The sequence below is a fragment of the Octopus bimaculoides genome, chromosome 3 (assembly GCF_001194135.2).
Source record: "Octopus bimaculoides isolate UCB-OBI-ISO-001 chromosome 3, ASM119413v2, whole genome shotgun sequence".
In the NCBI taxonomy this organism is placed as follows: Eukaryota; Metazoa; Mollusca; class Cephalopoda; order Octopoda; family Octopodidae; genus Octopus; species Octopus bimaculoides.
In genome coordinates, this window is record NC_068983.1 from 28,384,045 (window position 1) to 28,403,661 (window position 19,617).

The 19,617-nt window shown below is 32.8% G+C and overlaps 1 protein-coding gene and 1 long non-coding RNA gene across 5 annotated transcripts in view; one reads left to right on the forward strand and one right to left on the reverse strand.

The window, feature by feature from the left end:
* The window catches only part of LOC106876727 (uncharacterized), a 1,061,911-nt gene that overhangs the window by 371,375 nt on the left and 670,919 nt on the right, over nucleotides 1-19,617 (reverse strand). The window lies entirely within an intron of this gene.
* The window catches only part of LOC128247272 (uncharacterized), a 97,096-nt gene that overhangs the window by 5,704 nt on the left and 71,775 nt on the right, over nucleotides 1-19,617 (forward strand). The window lies entirely within an intron of this gene.

Consider the following 19,617-nt stretch of genomic DNA (forward strand, 5'->3'; position numbering starts at 1 on the left):
ATATATATATATATATACATACATATACATATATACGATGGGCTTCTTTCAGTTTCCGTCTACCAAATCCACTCACAAGGCTTTGGTCGGCCCGAGGCTATAGTAGAAGACACTTGGCCAAGGTGCCACGTAGTGGGAAGAACCCGGAACCATGTGGTTGGTAAGCAAGCTACTTACCACACAGCCACTCCTGCGCCTACTCAAATATTTCTGACAACTTCTTCATATTCTAAATGATTCTGGTGGTAAATTCCAACATAACAAATATTACACACACAGAAAAATTCACTGGCATCCTGACCATCTTAACAACAATAAATTTCCAACAAATAGGCAGGATACTTAAAATTTTTATACAATAATGATTTTCCAACTGAGACACCATCTGCAAAACTGTTAAATATTCCAGTGATTAATCATTCTTGTGAACCACCTTCTATGAAGAAAATTTAAAATGGTAGAATTGATGAATTTTGAAATGGTAACACCACAGGTGTTGATAAAACAACATCGAAAATGTTTAAAGGTGGTGGTAATATATTGCTCTCTGAATGGCCATAATTACATCTTGCTTGAACTAAAGGGAAACATTATTGACTGGAAGAAAGAATTCCATCATTATTCAAGCATTATAACAATGAGTTTATCATACTTGTTGTTCAACTCCAGAATAGCCAGGACTGAGCAGACCTATAGTCACAAGCAAATGAGCCATGAGCATCTTCCCTCTAAATACTATAGTTATCTGGCACTCTGTTGGTTATGACGACAAGGGGTCCAGTTGAATTGATGAATGGAACAGCCTGTTCATGAAATTAATGTGCAAGTGATCGAGCTATCCACAGACATGCATACCTTTAATGTAGACCTCAGAGAGATTCAGTGTGACACAGAATGTGACAAGGCTGGCCCCTTTGAATTACAGGTACTACTCATTTTTTCCAACTGATTGAACTGGTGCAATATGAAATAAAGCGTGTCACTCAAGGGTACGACACACCACCAGTAATCACTCCAAGAGCCAAATCCCCATAACCACAAAGCTATGCACCTTCACCAATATTTATCTAGAAATGCAACATTCACTATGTCCCTCCTTTTTCAGAAGATGACAGGCTCTAACTCAAAGCCTGCCATTTTCATATCAACCAATCACATGGAGAGTTCTTTGTTGGCTAATACTCTTTTACTCTTTTACTTGTTTCAGTCATTTGACTGCGACCATGCTGGCGCATAGCCTTTTAGTCGAGCAAATCGACCCCAGGACTTATTCTTTGTAAGCTTAATACTTATTCTATCGGTCTCTTTTTGCCGAACCATTAAGTTATGGGGACGTAAACACACCAGCCTCGGTTGTCAAGCAAAGTTGGGGGGACAAACACAGACACACAAACATATACACACATACATATATATATATATATATATATATATATATACATATATACGATGAGCTTCTTTCAGTTTCCGTCTACCAAATCCACTTACAAGGCTTTGGTCGGCCCGAGGCTATAGTAGAAGACACTTGCCCAAGGTGCCACACAGTGGGACTGAACCCAGAACCATGTGGTTGGTAAGCAAGCTACTTACCACACAGCCACTCCTGTGCCTATGGTCATGCTTGTAAAACTTACTGGAAGATAAATTTAAGGTCAGCTGCTTGTAAGGGTTTTATGCTTGTCTAACAAATATACTGAAAACATGGAAATAATTACCTAAAGAGATAGGATTCCACACGAATTATGGATATTATAATCAAATTATTAACAACTAATGGAAGGGAGTAATCAAAGCTGCTCGTATTTAATTACTGTGTTCATAGATGTTAAAGTTGAATTTCCTACTGTAACTACACAAACACCCTGAAAATACCTTGAAGCTAAATGTATGCAAACAAAATTATCTGTTAGCTACAGCAAGTGCTTGAGAGATCAACAAGTGCTTTCAAAATTAAAGATTAAATATTTATTGATTTTTCCCTGATTCAAATAGGCATAAGACATGGTTGTATCCTCCCAAATCTCTCTCACTCTCTCTCTCTCTCACTCACACACACACACACACACACACACACACACAGGTATGACTAGTCTGTATTAATACTTATAACCACTATCAACAAAAAGACTAAATAAAAAGCACCAAGAATAAATTGTATAAATTTAATAATTAGTGACAAACTTCAATGCTTTCCATTTTTGAATGTGTATGTGTGTGTGTGCATGTATGAGAATGTGTGTGTGTGTGTGTGTGTGTGTGTGTGTGTGTTATTTGTTCATGCATAAGTCACACTTTTTGTACACAACTTCAATGACAAAGAAATCTTATAGAAGATATTTCATCTCCATCACAACCAGCCACTGGGCTGAATGACATAAGTGCATATCTCACATGGGCACAGCCATCTTGAATAAATTACCTTACTTTCTAAATTATGAAAACTAAGCCATGGAAAATATTGTACATCTGGTCTTTTGAGCTCACTGACAGTAAACATGTTAGAAAAGATTTTAGAATCTAAATTGATACAATAAAGTGCAAATGATAAGTCCAACAAAGATAACTGACAGAAATTGCGGTGAAAGGTGCAAACTTCTAAAGAAACAGTTAAGTCTTTAAACTTATGAAAAGAGATAGAAAGAGATCAGAGGCTTGAGTGATATAGTAATATGGATGGGTGGAGATAGATGGTGATGAGACAGTCACGATGGTTGAGTGGGGGCTTACAGTAAATTTCAAAGAAACAAATATAGAAAATAAGGGAACATGATGAGGGTGAAGGTCAAGAAAGAAAAGAAAATTTGTATTATGTGGGTTTGTTTGTCAGACCACAAATGTTTTTATTCTTTTCTATACATGAGTGGCTGTGAGGTAAGTAGCTTGCTTACCAACCACATGGTTCTGGGTTCAGTCCCACTGCATGGCACCTTGGGCAAGTTTCTTCTACTATGGCTTCAGTCTGACCACAGCCTTGTGAGTGGATTTAATAGATGGAAACTGAAAGAAGTCTATTGTATATATATATATATATATATATATATATATATATATATACACTCATTTACTCTTTTATTTGTTTCAGTCATTTGACTGTGGCCATGCTGGAGCACCATCTTTAGTCAAAGAAATCAACCCAAGGACTCATTCTTTGTAAGCCTAGTACTTATTCATTCTATCGGTCTCTTTTGCCAAACTAAGTTACAGGGATGTAAACACACTAGCATTGGTCAGCAAGTGATGGTGGGGGGACAAACACAGACACACAAACATACACACACACACACACAAACATATACACACACACACATATTCAATGTGCTTCTTTCAGTTTCTATCTACCAACTCCATTCACTAGGCTTTGGTCAGCTCGAGGCTATAGTAGGAGACTCTTGCCCAAGGTGCCATGCAGTGGGACTGAGCCTGGAACCATGTGGTTGGTAAGCAAGCTACTTACCACACAGCCACTCCTGTGTATGAAAGAATAAAAAAATTGTTTTCAAATTTTAGCACAAGACCAGCAAATTGGGGGGGGGGCAGCCGATTAAATTGACCCCAGTGCTCAACTGGTACTTATTTTCTCGACCTGAAAGGGATGAAAAGCAAAATCAACCTCAGTAGAATTTGAACCCAGAAAGTAAGGACTGATGAAATGCTGCTAAGCATTTTGCCCAGTCTCCAGCTCACCATTTTATGAAAGAAGAAAATATTATTTCATATCAAATATTTGTCATGATGACAACTACTAGGATAAAGATAAAATCTTCATTATACATTGTTGCTTTCAAAGTTAACATTTTGGAATTTGCAGAAGTTAATGATAACAGAGCTGCTGAGAGGGGGGGGGGTCTGTAGCAGAGAATAATGTGAAAGATTGCAGAAATCAAAAGGAATATTTACTGGTAATGCCAAAGACAAAACAAACAAAAAAAAATAATAAAAGCCAAGTAGATGGAAGCAGCTTTTTATCCAGATGTTTGAAAGGAATGGTTAAACCGACTCATTAATCAGAGGAGAAGTGATTTCATTTTAACTCTGATACAAATAGTATTGAAGGTTACCAAGAGCTCCCAATAACATCATTTAAAGGTTCTAATGAAGTGACTCATCACTTTATGGTGAAAAATGTATTTAGCCTATGACAGAAAACCAAGATGTTCCCTAAACTATCACATGACTTACAACATACAATAAATTTGCTTTTTTCTTTTTTTGAGGCAAAAAATAGCAGCGGGAATTTAACTTGGTTAGATTGGTAATATGGATGAATATTCAAGGGTTTTTGTTTTTGTTTTTTGGCTTTTTTCCCATCTACCTAGAAAACATACACTTGTCAAAGAAAACCTATTCATTGAGGAGCATAGAATAAGAACATAAATTTTGCAGAGATATTTCTGTGTATACAGTAGATGGTAAAAAAAGGTATGGTAAAGTTAACTTCTTGAGTTATAGTGATTCATAAGGGCCAATTTCCCAGTTTCTATGGTGTATATATTCCCCACTTGGATGGGATGCCAGTTGCAAGGTTACTCATTTTTGCCAGCTGAGTGGACTGGAGCAATGTGAAATGAGGTGTTTTGCTCAAGAGTACAATGCATCACCTGGTCCAGGAATCAAAATCACAATCTTACGATCATGAGTCCAACACCCTAACCACTAAGCCACGTACCTCCACTTACAGTATATGACATTAAGCTTAAACCAATGTGATGATGATTAACAGGAATGGATTACTAGAGGGGCAGAATAAAAAGAAGATATTATCTCGAGTTTTGGTTCACATTTGAACCAAGAGACGGATGGATTAAGAAGGCATCATTGTCTTGTTAAACCAAGCTTTTAACCACAGTAAAATGCCTTCTTAATCAGACATCAAGAGCCCTCCTGAAAATGAAACCACTCTTTGTATGGGACCAGTTTGGTGTACACAAGTTGGAAAAGATGAGAGAGAATGACAAATCACTGAACTCATCTTTAGCTATAATACTAGCTGAACACAAACCTTTGATACAATCTTTGGATGTGGTGCTCAGTGAACCATTGAATGATGGGATAGCTAAGTTAGCTAAGGCTACCTTCTCGAGTCATGCTAACTCACAAGGACCAATTTGCCAGTTTACATGGTGTATAAATTCCTCACCTGAATGGGACACGGGTCCATCACAGGATTACTCATTTTTGCCAGCTAAGTGGACCATTTGTGAACTGATGACTACGATGATCAAAAGCAGGAAGATGAAACAAAGGACATATCAGCACTATGGGATGCAGATGAAAAGTTGACATTGCAGAAGTGGGAAGACAATTCTCACACCAGTGATGATGAAGAACCTGATTGATAATTTCATAATTGGAGTTACCTTTATATTGTTTATTGGTGCAGTCTGTGTGAAGAATATTGACAGCTGTAGCAGTAGTAAAAGACAGCTGCTCATAAGTTAGAGAAAATAGCAGAAAGAGCATCGTGCTGGTTCAGAAATAATTGAGAGTAGTTGAGGTGGAATCCAGGAGAAAATGGGTTGTGACTAGTCATCACTGCCAACCCAACAACTGGAGGAATCTGTGATCAAAACCCTTGAGAAAAGTTGGCTACCACTTGTTGACTACTTCTACCAATCAAAAGCTACAGTCATACATATGTAGCTGAATCAGTAAGCATCTCTAGTAGAAGTATGTAACATTAATAGTACCATATGAGGACACTCAAATGATGATCGTTTCTAAGGAACTGAAAATCCAACATTACTTTAAAAAGATACTTGGAAAAATGTTATGATTAGCTAAGTAAAAAAAATGCAATTATGAACAAAATGTGTAAGCAATGACAAGCAAGATAATAATATTATACAGCATAAGGTTAAACTATAAATCAAATTGAAAGAGGATAATGTAATTGACTAAAAAGAAAACTTTTTGGTAATTGTTACCTTACTGAGAGTTTGCCATGAATAAATGTATAATTGATTTAGTTATGTCGCACCAAGAATGACAAAATATATAACTGTTATTATGAAGCACAATGATAATACATGGCATGAAAAGGAAACACAGACAGGCATAGAATACACGATATAAAATTTGCTCTCCCTATTTTTATGTTTTCCACTAAATGTCCAAAAAGTATTTGCTTTTTACAGGTGAATGGAAGATATATCACGGTTCAGTATATATACAAATGAAATGAGTAGTGAATTTTGAACTTCCAGATAGCTTCATTTTTGGATCTAATCCAAAGTAACGCCTCTCATGAAGTGTATTTTACAATATTGATATTTTACATGTGGGAAAACTCTGTGTGTGTGTGCATATGTACATGTGTGTATGTGTGTGTGTGTATATGATAGCATTCAGTCATATATGTTGCTTGTCCATTCTTACTAACATGACATGTAAACAGAAACAGAAGAGCATATACTCTCAGACACATGTTGTACATTTTGTGTTGCATGGATGTAAAGCCACCAACAACTGGGTGTATAAAAATTAAACTCTAGGATGTAAGGTCTTGTGAAGAATGAGAATAGAGTTTGAATTTTTGTTAATCCTTCAACAATTTTGAATACTTTTTATCCTTGTAACATTTAATTAACTACACAATTGGCTGTGATGAATTATTTTTAGAACCTTCTTGTTCTCATATTTCTCTTAAAATACATTACCTTTGTCTCAATGAATTATGAAGTTAATGAAGTATTTAATAAAATAACTTTGTCATTATTAAGCTGCTATTTAGAACATAAATTGCCTTGATAGTTTGATGGCAGTTTTTAATTTTAAGCACTTTAAAGCAGAAAGATTTTAATATGGAAATAGGGAGTGCTTCTGACTGGTTGATATTAGAAAGGTTAAATTGATTTATCGTTCAACTATGGTAGTAGTTGAATAATATTCTTAAGGCTGTAATTTACTCACATGCAGCATCTTTCAGGGCTTTGTCGCTAATTCACTTCTTAACCAAATGGAAAAACTGTTAACATTTTTGAAGAGGACTGGTCCCCAGCTATATTTTGGCATTAAAAAATTGAGATTTGGTCCAGTAGAAAAAGTATACATCAAAATTTATATTAACGTTATAGGAGAGTAAGTAATGCCACCATTCAAGTTTTAATCTAAATAACTTTTTTATTTTAAAAGCAAAATATATTTGTCTTAGCTTCAATGATAGAAGAAAGCATGAAGAATTTCATAGTTTTGGTCCCATGCAACAAAAATTTGTATCAAAAACGTTGTGAGGTAAAATATCATGAAAAAAATATGAGTAAGGCAAAAAATTGGATTCAAGTTAAATTAACTTTTTTATCTTAAAAACAAACTATATTTTAATTAAGCTTAAATGATAGAGCTCAATATGAGGAATTTCATGGTATCAATCTCATGCAATGAAGTTTTAAAAGAAAAAAGTTATGAGTGTTTGTTTTTCAAATTTGAGGGTGATAATATAGTTCTATACTTTTATATGAATATAGTTCTAGGGGACTTTTAATATATGTCACCAGCATCATTGAGGTAAGGAAAAAAATTATCAATAACACTTCTCATTGACACATTTGACACATTATTAATTAGCATAATAGAATAGACTGGAAAACACATGGATTACATGGAAAATGTGAGCAAGAGAATATTCTTGAGATTATAAATTTGAAAAATTACAGGACAAGTTATTACACTTGGAAAGGTTCAGGACAAGTTATTACATCTGGTAAAGTAAAGAACCAGAAAATTTTTACTTAAAGTATTGCAGCTAAGGATAAAATTTGAATATTAAAAATTATTTGATTTTAATTTACAAAGTAACATCATAATTTTAAAAAAGTACCATCATTTTGTTAAAACATTGGCACACTAGAATACTTAAAGAATGAGAGTCAGAATTACCAATATAACTAAAGTTTTATGCAAAGTATAATAGTATATATGGCAGGCAAATTCATTATGTAAAAAATAGGCATTGGGTCAAGACTAAAAATGTGAAGACTTGGCAAATTTTACTGTGAATTTGTTGTTATAGGTAGATTTTACTGTAATATAATAACTAATTTTTGTATTAATCTATTTATTATACTAACTAATTATGTACTACTATTATTTTTTATAGCCTATTTTCAAATTTCCAATTATTAATTAAAAATTTTTTAAATGAATCTTTATAAAGTGCAAAAAATATTTTAATTAAGTTATTTTTTATTTTTAATAGAAGTAATAACTTGTATATAATTTTTAGTTTTAATAAAAGCTAATATTTTCTAAAACTAAATATTTTATTTGAAACTTTATCCTTAGCTGCAATATCTCAAGTATAAATTTTCTTGTTCTTTACTTTACCAAATGTAATAATTTGTCCTGAACTTTTCCAAGCGTAATAACTTGTCCTGTACTTTTCCAGATTTATAATCTTAAGAATATTATTTCTCTTGTTCGCATTTTTCCATGTATTTCTAACATTGGAAGAAATACTTTTTATCAGCTAAAGGAACAAGAGGCAAACTAGCAAGTATGATCATAATGCAATGTTTTCACAAATCAACAGAGTCATTGGACAAAATATCTGGAAGTATTTAGTACATCTCTTTATGTTTTGAGTTATGATCCTACGCTTATCAGTCATTTTTGCTTTCCATCCTTCCATAGTTGATAAAGTACTGGTCAAATAATGGGATTGTAAGGCTTAAATGTGGAACCATAAAGAATAAAAGACGTTTGTTGATAGTTGAATATTCTTTCATCTTATATTACAAACTACTTGATATTTCAAGGAGAGTATAACCATTGTTTAAAATATACTGCACTCATGAAGGATGTTTCACCTAAAAGTACAATATAAAACATAAATGAATATTTTATATTTCCAGTAATCCTCCATCTTTTTCTGTTTTCATTCTTGTTAGTATTAGCAGTTTTCAGAGATGTTAAGATTATCTCAAATTTAATCCATAAATCAAATGTTTCTTTATCACAAGACATACAGCTTTCTTCTTTTGAAGCTATTTCTATAACGAACACAAATTGTTTAATAATATATTATGAAGATTCAGTCATATTGATAGCAACAGTTATACAATATATTTTCTTAAAATTGTTTAGTAAAAATCTGCTCAAATCTCAAGAGCTTCATCTTTTAAAGATTTTTTTTTCCTTTCTTTACTTCTGTTTTCATAATTAATCTTAACAACAGCCTACATTGTAATTTGACAGATTTTAAAGAATATATTTATAGAAGTGTTAGATATGATAATTTCAAAATTATTATTTTCTCTATTTTATTCTACATAGACATTGATAATTTTATCTTTATATTTCTTTATTTTCCCCCAAAACTGTTTTGTCACACCAACGTATATTTACACTTACACACTAACACAAATACGCACATATTTGCTTTATGCAGTATTAAACATATGATTTCCCAGTGGTATATTGAGATAAGCCCATGATCCATTAATAAATTAAATCCTGAGATCACTTGAAACAACTCAGTTTCTACCATCTGTTTGAATATATAATTCTTTATAAACTGTTCATTGCATTTATGAATTAGCAACTAAATAAAATGCTGAACATTTACTGAAATTAAACAGGAAAACAATAAACACACAAATGAACAGATCAAATGTATTTTGAGATAGATTTTCCTTTAGAATTCAGGAAATAATGACAGATTGTCATGATTTACGCATATATATATACATTTTTTTAATTATAGTAAGATTAGAGAACAACAAATATTTAAATTGTATTTTAACTCTACTATATATATACATGTGTATATGTGTGTATAAAAATATGAACACACAACCGTATACATACGTATATATATATATATACATACATTTGTAAATATACATAACACACACACACCTACGCACAAATGTATACATATACATACATATGTATATCCACTATGTATTCATACATACATATTCATACACGCACACGCAGATGTACACGTATATGTACATGCACATATATATATATATATAAGAGTGTACACACACACATAAGATTTTTCTTTTCTAAACTGAACATATCCATGGTGTGAACTACAATATGTTTACTTTGAATTCAATGAAATGAGAAAAAATAAAAATCATATAATTATATGAATATTTGCTATGCAGTTTTACTGAAATATAATTTGCTAAGAGTAATTTCAATGCATTCAATACATTGCAGTTTAATATGTGTCTTATTACCAAGTATGTATGCTCCTAGGAAATTAATTTCAAGTTGATCACTTTCAGATAACTTTTTCTCAAAACATATTTTAGAAAATGAACTGTATATGTTTTTTTTTTTCTTTTTTTGTATATGTCCTTTTAATTAGATTTATGTCTAACCTCACAGAACTGATAATTTTCTACTGCTTGCCCCAGAGGAACTCTGCTATGCTGAATGTTCACTGATGAGGAACACAGTTCTTGAAACAGAATGTTTCTTTGGTGGGAGGCTAACTCATTGTGTTTATTCTTTCACAACTTGGAATTATGTCACAACCCCAAATGATTCATAATTTTTTAAACATTTGGTGGGCACTTTTGCTAAAAAGAAATACATCACTTAGATGAATTATGATATATCCTATGGAGTACGTATGTCTCTTATCGCTGATGTGTATATATGTATGTATGAATGTATATTTTATAATAAATACATTACATGTACATACACATATGCATATGATGTTTTATTAGCTGAGCATGCTATAGGAGTGACTCAAGAGCCTAGAGTCACTCTTGTAGCAATGTCAATTAGTAAAAGATTTTATATGCTCTTTTTTATGTGTTGAGTTCTCTTCCTCCTATTTGTTAAAATCAAACATACTTCCTGAGTGTGTGTGTGTGTTGTATGATTGTGTAAGTTTGTGTGAACCCATGTGCATATGTATATGTGCATTTGTTTGCACATATCTGTGAGAGTGTTGTATCTTCATTGAATTATATCAGACAAAGATGTAAACATTGCTAAGAAAATCAACATGCCAAGGCTTTTCCAGCCAAAACACTTTGTGGTATTTGTTCTGCCCAAGTTGCACAGATGCACCCTGGTCAAATTCACTATCATAAATGTAGTGAGCTATTGGAAAACTCTCATTAGTACTATTGTTGACATGATGCTACATAAAATTAGAGCAAGACACAAAGTGTCAAAATAATTTTCCTGCAAGTGAAACTAATTTGTTTTATGTGTTACATCATTGGATTGTCTGATGTTTGTATTTTTGATAAAATACTTTGGTATATTAAATAAAATGGCTGATTGCCATTGTACTAAAATGTGTGATATATTCATTTTACTCTAGTACAGAATATACAATGTTTTAATTCACTTTGAACTATGTCATTTCAATTTGTTTATTTGTTTGCTTTTCTTTTATCTATAGACTATAGACATGATTAAAATATCTGTATTTTTCTATCTGTCTGTAGACTATAGACATGATTAATATATCTATCTATCTATCTATTTATTTATCTATGAAAATAGATGTAAAGATGTAAATTAATTAATAAATTAATTTGTATTCATTGGATATCACCATTTTCAAACTTAATAATGATATATATAGACAGACAGTCACACACACACACACACACACACACACACACACACAAACACATTCTTTTTATTGTTTTATTTGTTTCATTTATTAGACTGTGGCCATGCTAAAGCACTGACTTGAAACATTTTAGTTAAATGAATTGACTTCAGTACTTCTTTTTTTAAAACCTGGTATTATTCTATTGGTCTCTTTGCCATACAGCTAAGTTATAGACATAAACACACAAACACCAGTTGTCAAGCAGTGGTGGTGGACAAATGCACTCAGTAACACACGCACACACATGACGGGTTTCTTTCAGTTTCCATCTATCAAATTTTCTTACAAGGCTTTGTTCAGCCAAATGCTACAGCAGAAGATACTTGTCCAAGGTATCACATACTGGAACTAAAGCCAGAATCATGTGGTTAGGAAGCAAACTTTTTATGATACAGCCATGTCTGTGGGTTAATAAGTTTTCTTCACAGCCACGAGGTTCCATGTTCCAACCTGGTATCTTATCCTATTGCATGGCATCTTGCATGAAGTCATTTTTTTCAGTTTTAGATAGACCTATAATTTGTCTATGAAGTTGAAAAGACCGAAACTGTGTAAAAGCCTATTGGATGAGTTGTATATTTAATTTTAAAGGTGCTGAGTTTTTTTCATCTTGATTGAGAATTATATAAAGATTAAACATGGCTATGGATTACTCAGCAGCTATCACATTAATTTAAAAGCAAATAACCCAGTTGGTCAAATAACTAAATCCTCATCAACAAATGATGGAAATCCGTCATCACATATACATACATGCATATATACAAGTATAAATGCATGTATATATATATATATATATATATATATATATATATATATATACATAACTAGGTGTATATGCAAGCATGCATTACATACATATACATACAGGCATGTTGGGATCAATGTAATTGACTTACTCCCTCGAAATTCTTAGCCTTATGCCAAAATTTGAAACCAATATTTATGCTAAAATATGTTTGACAAGATGGGATGGTCATGGCTATAGTGTCTCTGATCACAGAACTGTTTGATCAAGGCTGGCCTGAAGCTTAACTACAACAGCAATATCACAAAATGTATTCACTTCACCCCAGAAATTCACTTCCTCTGCAGACACACTGTAAACAACATCAATAGAGACACAATAACATAGTCTTCTTGGGAACAGTTTCATCCATATGCACAAATAACAGAGCTAAAGCCTTCAAAATTACAATAAATGTTAGATAATCTATCCATTGACAACCTGTAATGTTGACTTCCCATATTGCCAAATCTGCCTGTCAAAACTAGGCCTTCTATTCACTGTTAAAGAGGAGATTTGCTCAAAGTTACTCGTTCTCTGCAAAGGTCAACTGCAACACATTCAGCTGACAAGATTCAATCACCAGTAAAAGGCAACTTCTAACATACACATGTTTTGTTTCATTTTTATCAGTCTCTTCTATTGCTCCTGCAAGTCTTTGTTCTTTGTTCCTCAGAAATAGCAAGCTGAAAACCACTTCTCACTCTAGATTATATTACATGCTCTCTCTTCTCTTCTCTGTTTGATCTCTATTTGATCCCTTTCATATTTTGATCCACAGATTTGTAGTATTCACTTTGATCCATCGTTCTGCTATGAAGCTGCAACCTTGAAAAATTAATGAGTGCTCTCTTCTTTCTCTTTCTCCTTAGTCTCCTCCTCTTCCATCTCAGCCTTCTCCTCTTTGTCATTGTCATCATTGTTATCCTCATAATCATTGCCATAATCATTATAGTAGCTGTGGTACTAATGGTGGTGGTGGTGGTAGTAGTAGTAGTAGTAGTAGTAGTAGTAGTGGGGGATTTCAAATTTTAGCACAAAGCCAGTAATTTCGAGAGAAGAGAGTTGTTGACTACATCAAACCCAGTGCTCCACTGGTACTTATTTTATAGACCCTGAAGAATGAAACGTAAAGTTGGCCTCAATGGGATCTAAATTCAAAATATAAAGAACTGAAGCAAATATTCTTATACCTCTTTTTCTGTTTTTTTTATCTCCAATTCTCTAATGATTCTGCCAAGTCAAGCAATGATACCAACAACATAAACAATAATTATAAAGTAAATAACTTATCCACAACACTTAGGAACAATAATATGACACTTGAGACAACTGCGATGAAAATATTGACCCTTTTTCTATTGTTTAGCTGCCAACGTATGATGACATCAGTGGAACTATTATCATCACCACCACCACTGCTGCTTGATATGTTAGTGGTATTGATTCCAACAATGTTTGGAATGATGACATTGTCACTGAAATATGTTCAGCTGCTTAACTTTTCTGTCTCAAGGTCCAGATTATTTTAGATATTTTATCACTCTTAATAGCTTGTCAATACACTTAAAATAATGTCTATTAAATTACAAATATAGACATCAAGCTTTGAACCAGACAAATTGACTATAAAACTGTATTCTTCGTGGGAGGAAAATTGTATGAAAAAGTTGTAATTATTGTATCTCTTATGCTTGAGGAGTAAGTTCAAATTAATTTGATATATGTATTAAAAGACTTTCTTTGATGTAAAAGACACATGGGATTAACAATTATGAGAATTAAAATGAGATCAAAGAGGAAAATATTTTGTTAGTAAGGACAGGAATACAAAACACCAATAAGTGTATTGGATAATTTTCAATGCTAGGATATTTAATGTTTTGATATAGAAGTAAAGTTGGCATAATTCCTAAATTCCAGGAAGTATAATACTAAAGCTAAAAGTGAATATTATAGTCAACAAAAGAGAGCAGAAATATTGTTGGAGTAACTTTACAATAAGTACTATACAAATTTGGAAATGAAAAATTGTGTTGCTTTGGGGGATGGCTTAACATTTAATTAGCATGCTTCCCTACTTCATGGTTTTGAGTTCAGTCCTGCTGCACAGCAACTTGGTTAAATGTTTTCTTTCATAGTTCCAAGTTGAACACTGCTCTGTGAGTGAAATGTAGTAGAAAGTTATGTGTGAGCTCTGCAGGAATTTAGTATTTTTTGTGTGGGTAACAAAATCCTTCCTGGTCCATGAGTGCTTTTAGCAGAGTCCATTTTGTTGCAAGCATTGAAGTCAGGTTTTCAAAATGTGAATAACTTTCTCTTTTTCAACTTTTAGTCTTAGAGGCCTTAAAAAATTCATGAGCCCTGCCATTCCTCTGCTGACAAATTGTCTCCAGTTTCAGAAGACAGATTTAGAAAACATTTTGCTATCTCAATGAACTCTCTGCAGAAAATTGAAATTATTTCAGTTCAAAAAGTGAGTTAACATATAATAATCAACAATTGGAGAAAAGAAACAATTCTTTTTTTTATTTTTTAGTCATAGAGAAGCAGTGCCTATGACCCATTACAGAGCCTCCAAGACAAGTGGGAAAGAGAGGAAGGTATCCTCAAGCTGAAGACCTGGTCTGAAAGCTTACAATAGAGCGAGCTTTGCTAGAGCTACCCACAGTGCCAGGTAGTGACATTAAACTGGATGACAGTTTAAGTCTGCCACTTATGTAAGTAAACCAAGGCAGGATTTAAACTCAGAACACAAAGAGCCAAAAAAATACTGTACAGCACCAGTCTCAATCCTAGGATGTGGATTAGTTTCACTAATCAACGTCCTTGAATTTAACCCCTAAAAGGATGAAAGGCAACGTTGGCCTCAATGGGATTTCAATACAGAGCTCAGAAAAACAGAACAAATACCATAAAATATTCTGTCCAATATTCTGACAATAATCAAGATAAGGACAAGAGGTTATGACATCTGCAAACACAGAATTTGCTGCTATCTGTAATTAACTGTAATGAACATCAAAAAATTAATCTGGCAGTAATTAATTTTAGGGATATAATTACCAATTTCCTGCCATTGAGGATACTCTAACCTCAAAGAGCAGCCCAACTCTGACTTAAAAATTCTGAAAAAAAAAAAAAAAACCCAGAAAAAGGATAAAATAAAAAAATAGTTTTAGTACTTCCATATCCTTTATCAAGATGATTTATTAGTGGTTTAGTGACATATAGACCTGTTGATCACTTTAGTCTGCAATTTTTGTTTTCTTTTACTTTCATGGTAGACGTGGTAACTTTAGTAGAGATAATCATCCTCTGGGAGTGGACTTGACAAATGGAAAATGTATCCATTGTTGCTTAGGTTATGCAGTAAAACATTAAGACTTATTTTCAAAGAAAAAACTCCCCAAACTACAGTGACTTTGTCTCAAAGAAATATGACAACTAAAATTACTCCCATGGTGATAAAAAAAGACTTATTAGCTTAATGGTCAATTCTGGTTAAGAAAGGTAAAAGAGATAACACTGAAATTTTAGTTTATAGAAATTCATTAAGAATAGAAATGAGTAATGGAGTGAGGGGATGAGTTTGATCTCAGTTGGGAGTGTACTAAATCAAACATAAAATACATCATTGACAGACAACATTAAAATCATGAAACTTTTGTATTTATTTCTATACATGAAAATACACACACAAAAGATTACTATTTTATGCTTGTAAATTGAAATGAAAGAGGTATTATATGACGCATCAATACATCCTTAGATTGGCTTTCAAATAAAATTATGTTGTCATTATTTGTTTGTCCAGCTGATCAAATATATTATAGTAATAATAACGAAATGATTATTTCATGTGACAATTCAGTTAATATTACTTTTATTTCATTTATTTTTTCAATGGAGTTCAACGAAATCTCTTTGTGGTTGTCTGACTTATTTGATATAGCAGCAGAATTTCTTTTAAATAATCCCTACCATCTTAAGCAATGATATATGATGGGAAATTAAAATGGTATGATTATAGCTAGCTCTGTTTTGCTGTAAGAACCTGCAATCAGGACTTAGTTGGAGTTAAACAACAACAACAACATATAATAATTTAGTTAAAGTCCATTAGTGTAAAAAGAGACTGAGTGACTTTTGTATTAATTATTGGCTAAATTCATCAATCTGAGCTGTGTGGATGCGTGAAGTTAATGGTGGTTATTTTGAGATTTTAACTGAGAGACTCTATGCTTCTCTAGGAAATTATACGGAATTAACTTTTAACTTTCTGCTTAATCCATATGGGAGAGCTCTGAGAACATAAAAGCAAGGATCAAACTGATTTAAATTTCAAGTGTAAAGACATACAAGGAAATTATAATTTGTTGATGTCCAACTGCTATTTAGACTAGCTCTTAAATTACAATACTTCTCTGCACAATGTGTAAGACTGAGGAGACGGATGCCCACAGTAGACACTACAAAGAAATAGAATGGTTGAAGAAAGATAAATATTTCTCCTTTTTTTTTTTAATATTAGTCACAGGAAACGGAGAGGCAGAGCCCTTCATCTTTGAAAGTTTTTCTCCGAGCTTTTAAAACAATGTGGTTCATGATCAGCATGAATATTTGTAGGTTAATATTTACTGATAAACATGGATAGGGAGGAAATTCTAAATGGTTGAAATCCTAGAAAGGAAGAACTTGTCAAAGAGTTTAGAATGAAGGTCTGTGTGACATAAGCATGGACGAAAAATGATGGCTACATTCAAATACAAAGAGTATGCAGTTAGGTAAGTTGGAAGAACAGTGGCTATTATAGCAGTAATAGAAAAGACAAAGAGAAGAACTCATGTTTCTGTGAGTCAGTGATGTCAGAAGTATGTTGGTGAATGGTTTACTGATGAGTTAAGGGCATCTGTCTACTAAAATTATCCCCACAAAGTTTTGTTCAATCCATAGTTGCACGATATAAAACACTCACACAATGTTCTGTACTGTGGAGTCAAGCCCAGAACTACATAACTTCAAAGTGCACCATTATGCATTCCATCTATATCATTTATTTTAAAATAACATTATATAATATTTTCGTTCTTTTTACACTCTTCAAAATACCAATAATTCTCACCCACCACAACCATCAAGCTGTTTTTAACTCCTCTACTTTTCTCACCCACTTCACTATCAAAGAACCAAAAAAACAAGTCAAAAATAGTATTTCTCCTCCCCAGACAAATAAATAGAAATAAAGTTAGTTTATTGATTTGCACACAATTAAAAGAAACTAATATTTGTAACTGGATTTGTGCTTGCATCAGCATCCAGTCAACTTCCAGTCACAATCACTGTGTATTATGTATTTTAGTACAACACAGTTTTTTCTTTTAAAGTCTACTTTAATTACTCTTCTTGCCATATTTTTTCCTCTTTAAAAATGATTATATAAAGTTTAATTTGTCAAAAAAAGATTTTTTATACTAAATCAATTTGAATTTATTTTTCTTACATAATTTTTCATTTATGGGACTCCAATTAACTTCGTATCAGACATGATGTATTTAACATTAAAATAATGAATGTGATAAACTGGTAGTGTTTTAAGTATTAGAATTGGTTGTAGCATCTAAATAAATAAATGTGGAAGCAGCTACAAAGCTGCTCAATCTAATAGAAATATCAAATAAATATCCCTCAAATTGTATCCTACTGTTTAAAGAAGTCAACAGGTATATTTGATAATATGGTGGCTGATGTACTAAAAGAACAAGATGGTCATTAATAGAAAGCTATTTTTTAATTTTTCCTTTTTTTGTGTGTGTGTTTGTAAGTCTACCCTGTCAGGGATGACCAGGTACTAAACAAAAAGTACAGCATTTCAAACCATGAGCTTAGAGAGCTTCTACATGTTGATCAACCTGCTAAGAATAACAGTCAAATTTCCCTCAAATAACACATTTTCATTAGATAAACAAAGGAAAAGCTCATTCGATAATGTAGTTCCAGATACGCTATGTCAGAAAAAAATGAGACATTGTTCACAGAAACATCTTTGATCATTGTTCTGCTCAGTCAGGGATAACAAGGATGGGAATAAGCTACAGTTACTACTGCTGCTGTTTATACTACTACTACTACTACTACTACTACTACTACTACTACTACATGCAATCTCCATTTGCCAGTATTATCATAATTTTTGACAGTAGTGGTAAAATATTGATATCTCTACTAATATTATCTGTATACCACCACTGCAACCACCATCGTCAGAACTATTCCCCTTGGTTAGTGCAAATAGCAAGGTTGCTGATTTTAACATAGTTTAAACTACTGAATTATAAGAGGGTAATATCCAATAGTCTCTGAGAATCAGGTTGTTTAACCTTTGTAGTAATGGAAACATTTTTTTTAGTATTTGTGTATGTTGTGAGAGAGAGAGAAAGAGAGTTGGAGTAAAAGAAAGGAAAAGAGTGAGAGAGGACCTAAGAGAAAGAGAAAAATAAAGATACAGTGAGAGATAACAAGTGTGTGTGCACTCACTTGAGTGTAGTGTTAAGAAACCTATAAGCTGTATAATCTCTATTCATTATTATTGACAAATGAGATGAATGTCAGTTTTCATTAAACTTGCACTATTTATAAACTGTTATTGAATAACATGATGAAAATTCAACTTGATATCTTTATTTTAACTTTAAAAAATGTCTGATACAGGAACGCCATGGTTGTGTTGTAAATAGTTTGCTTCCCAACCATATGGTTCTGGGTTCAGTCCCTTTCTGCGACATCTTGGGCAAGTATCTTTTACTATAGTCCCAAGCTGACCAAAACCTTGTAAGTGCATCTGGTAGACGGAAACTGAAAGAAGCACATTGTATATGTAAATATATATCTATATAAAACATTCAAGCGAGGTCGTTGCCAGTGCCGCTGGACTGGTTCCTGTGCAGGTGGTGCATAAAAAACACCATTTGAGCGTGGCCGTTGCCAGTACCATGTGACTGGCCCTCATGCCGGTGGCACGTAAAAGCACCCACTACACTCTCGGAGTGGTTGGCATTAGGAAGGGCATCCAGCTGTAGAAACTCTGCCAGATCAGATTGGAGCCCAGCATGCTACAATTTTGCCACTTCACCACCTTAATAATAATAATAATAATAATAATAATAATAATAATAATAATGATAATAATGATGATGATGATGATGATGATGATGATGATGATGATGATTCTGGA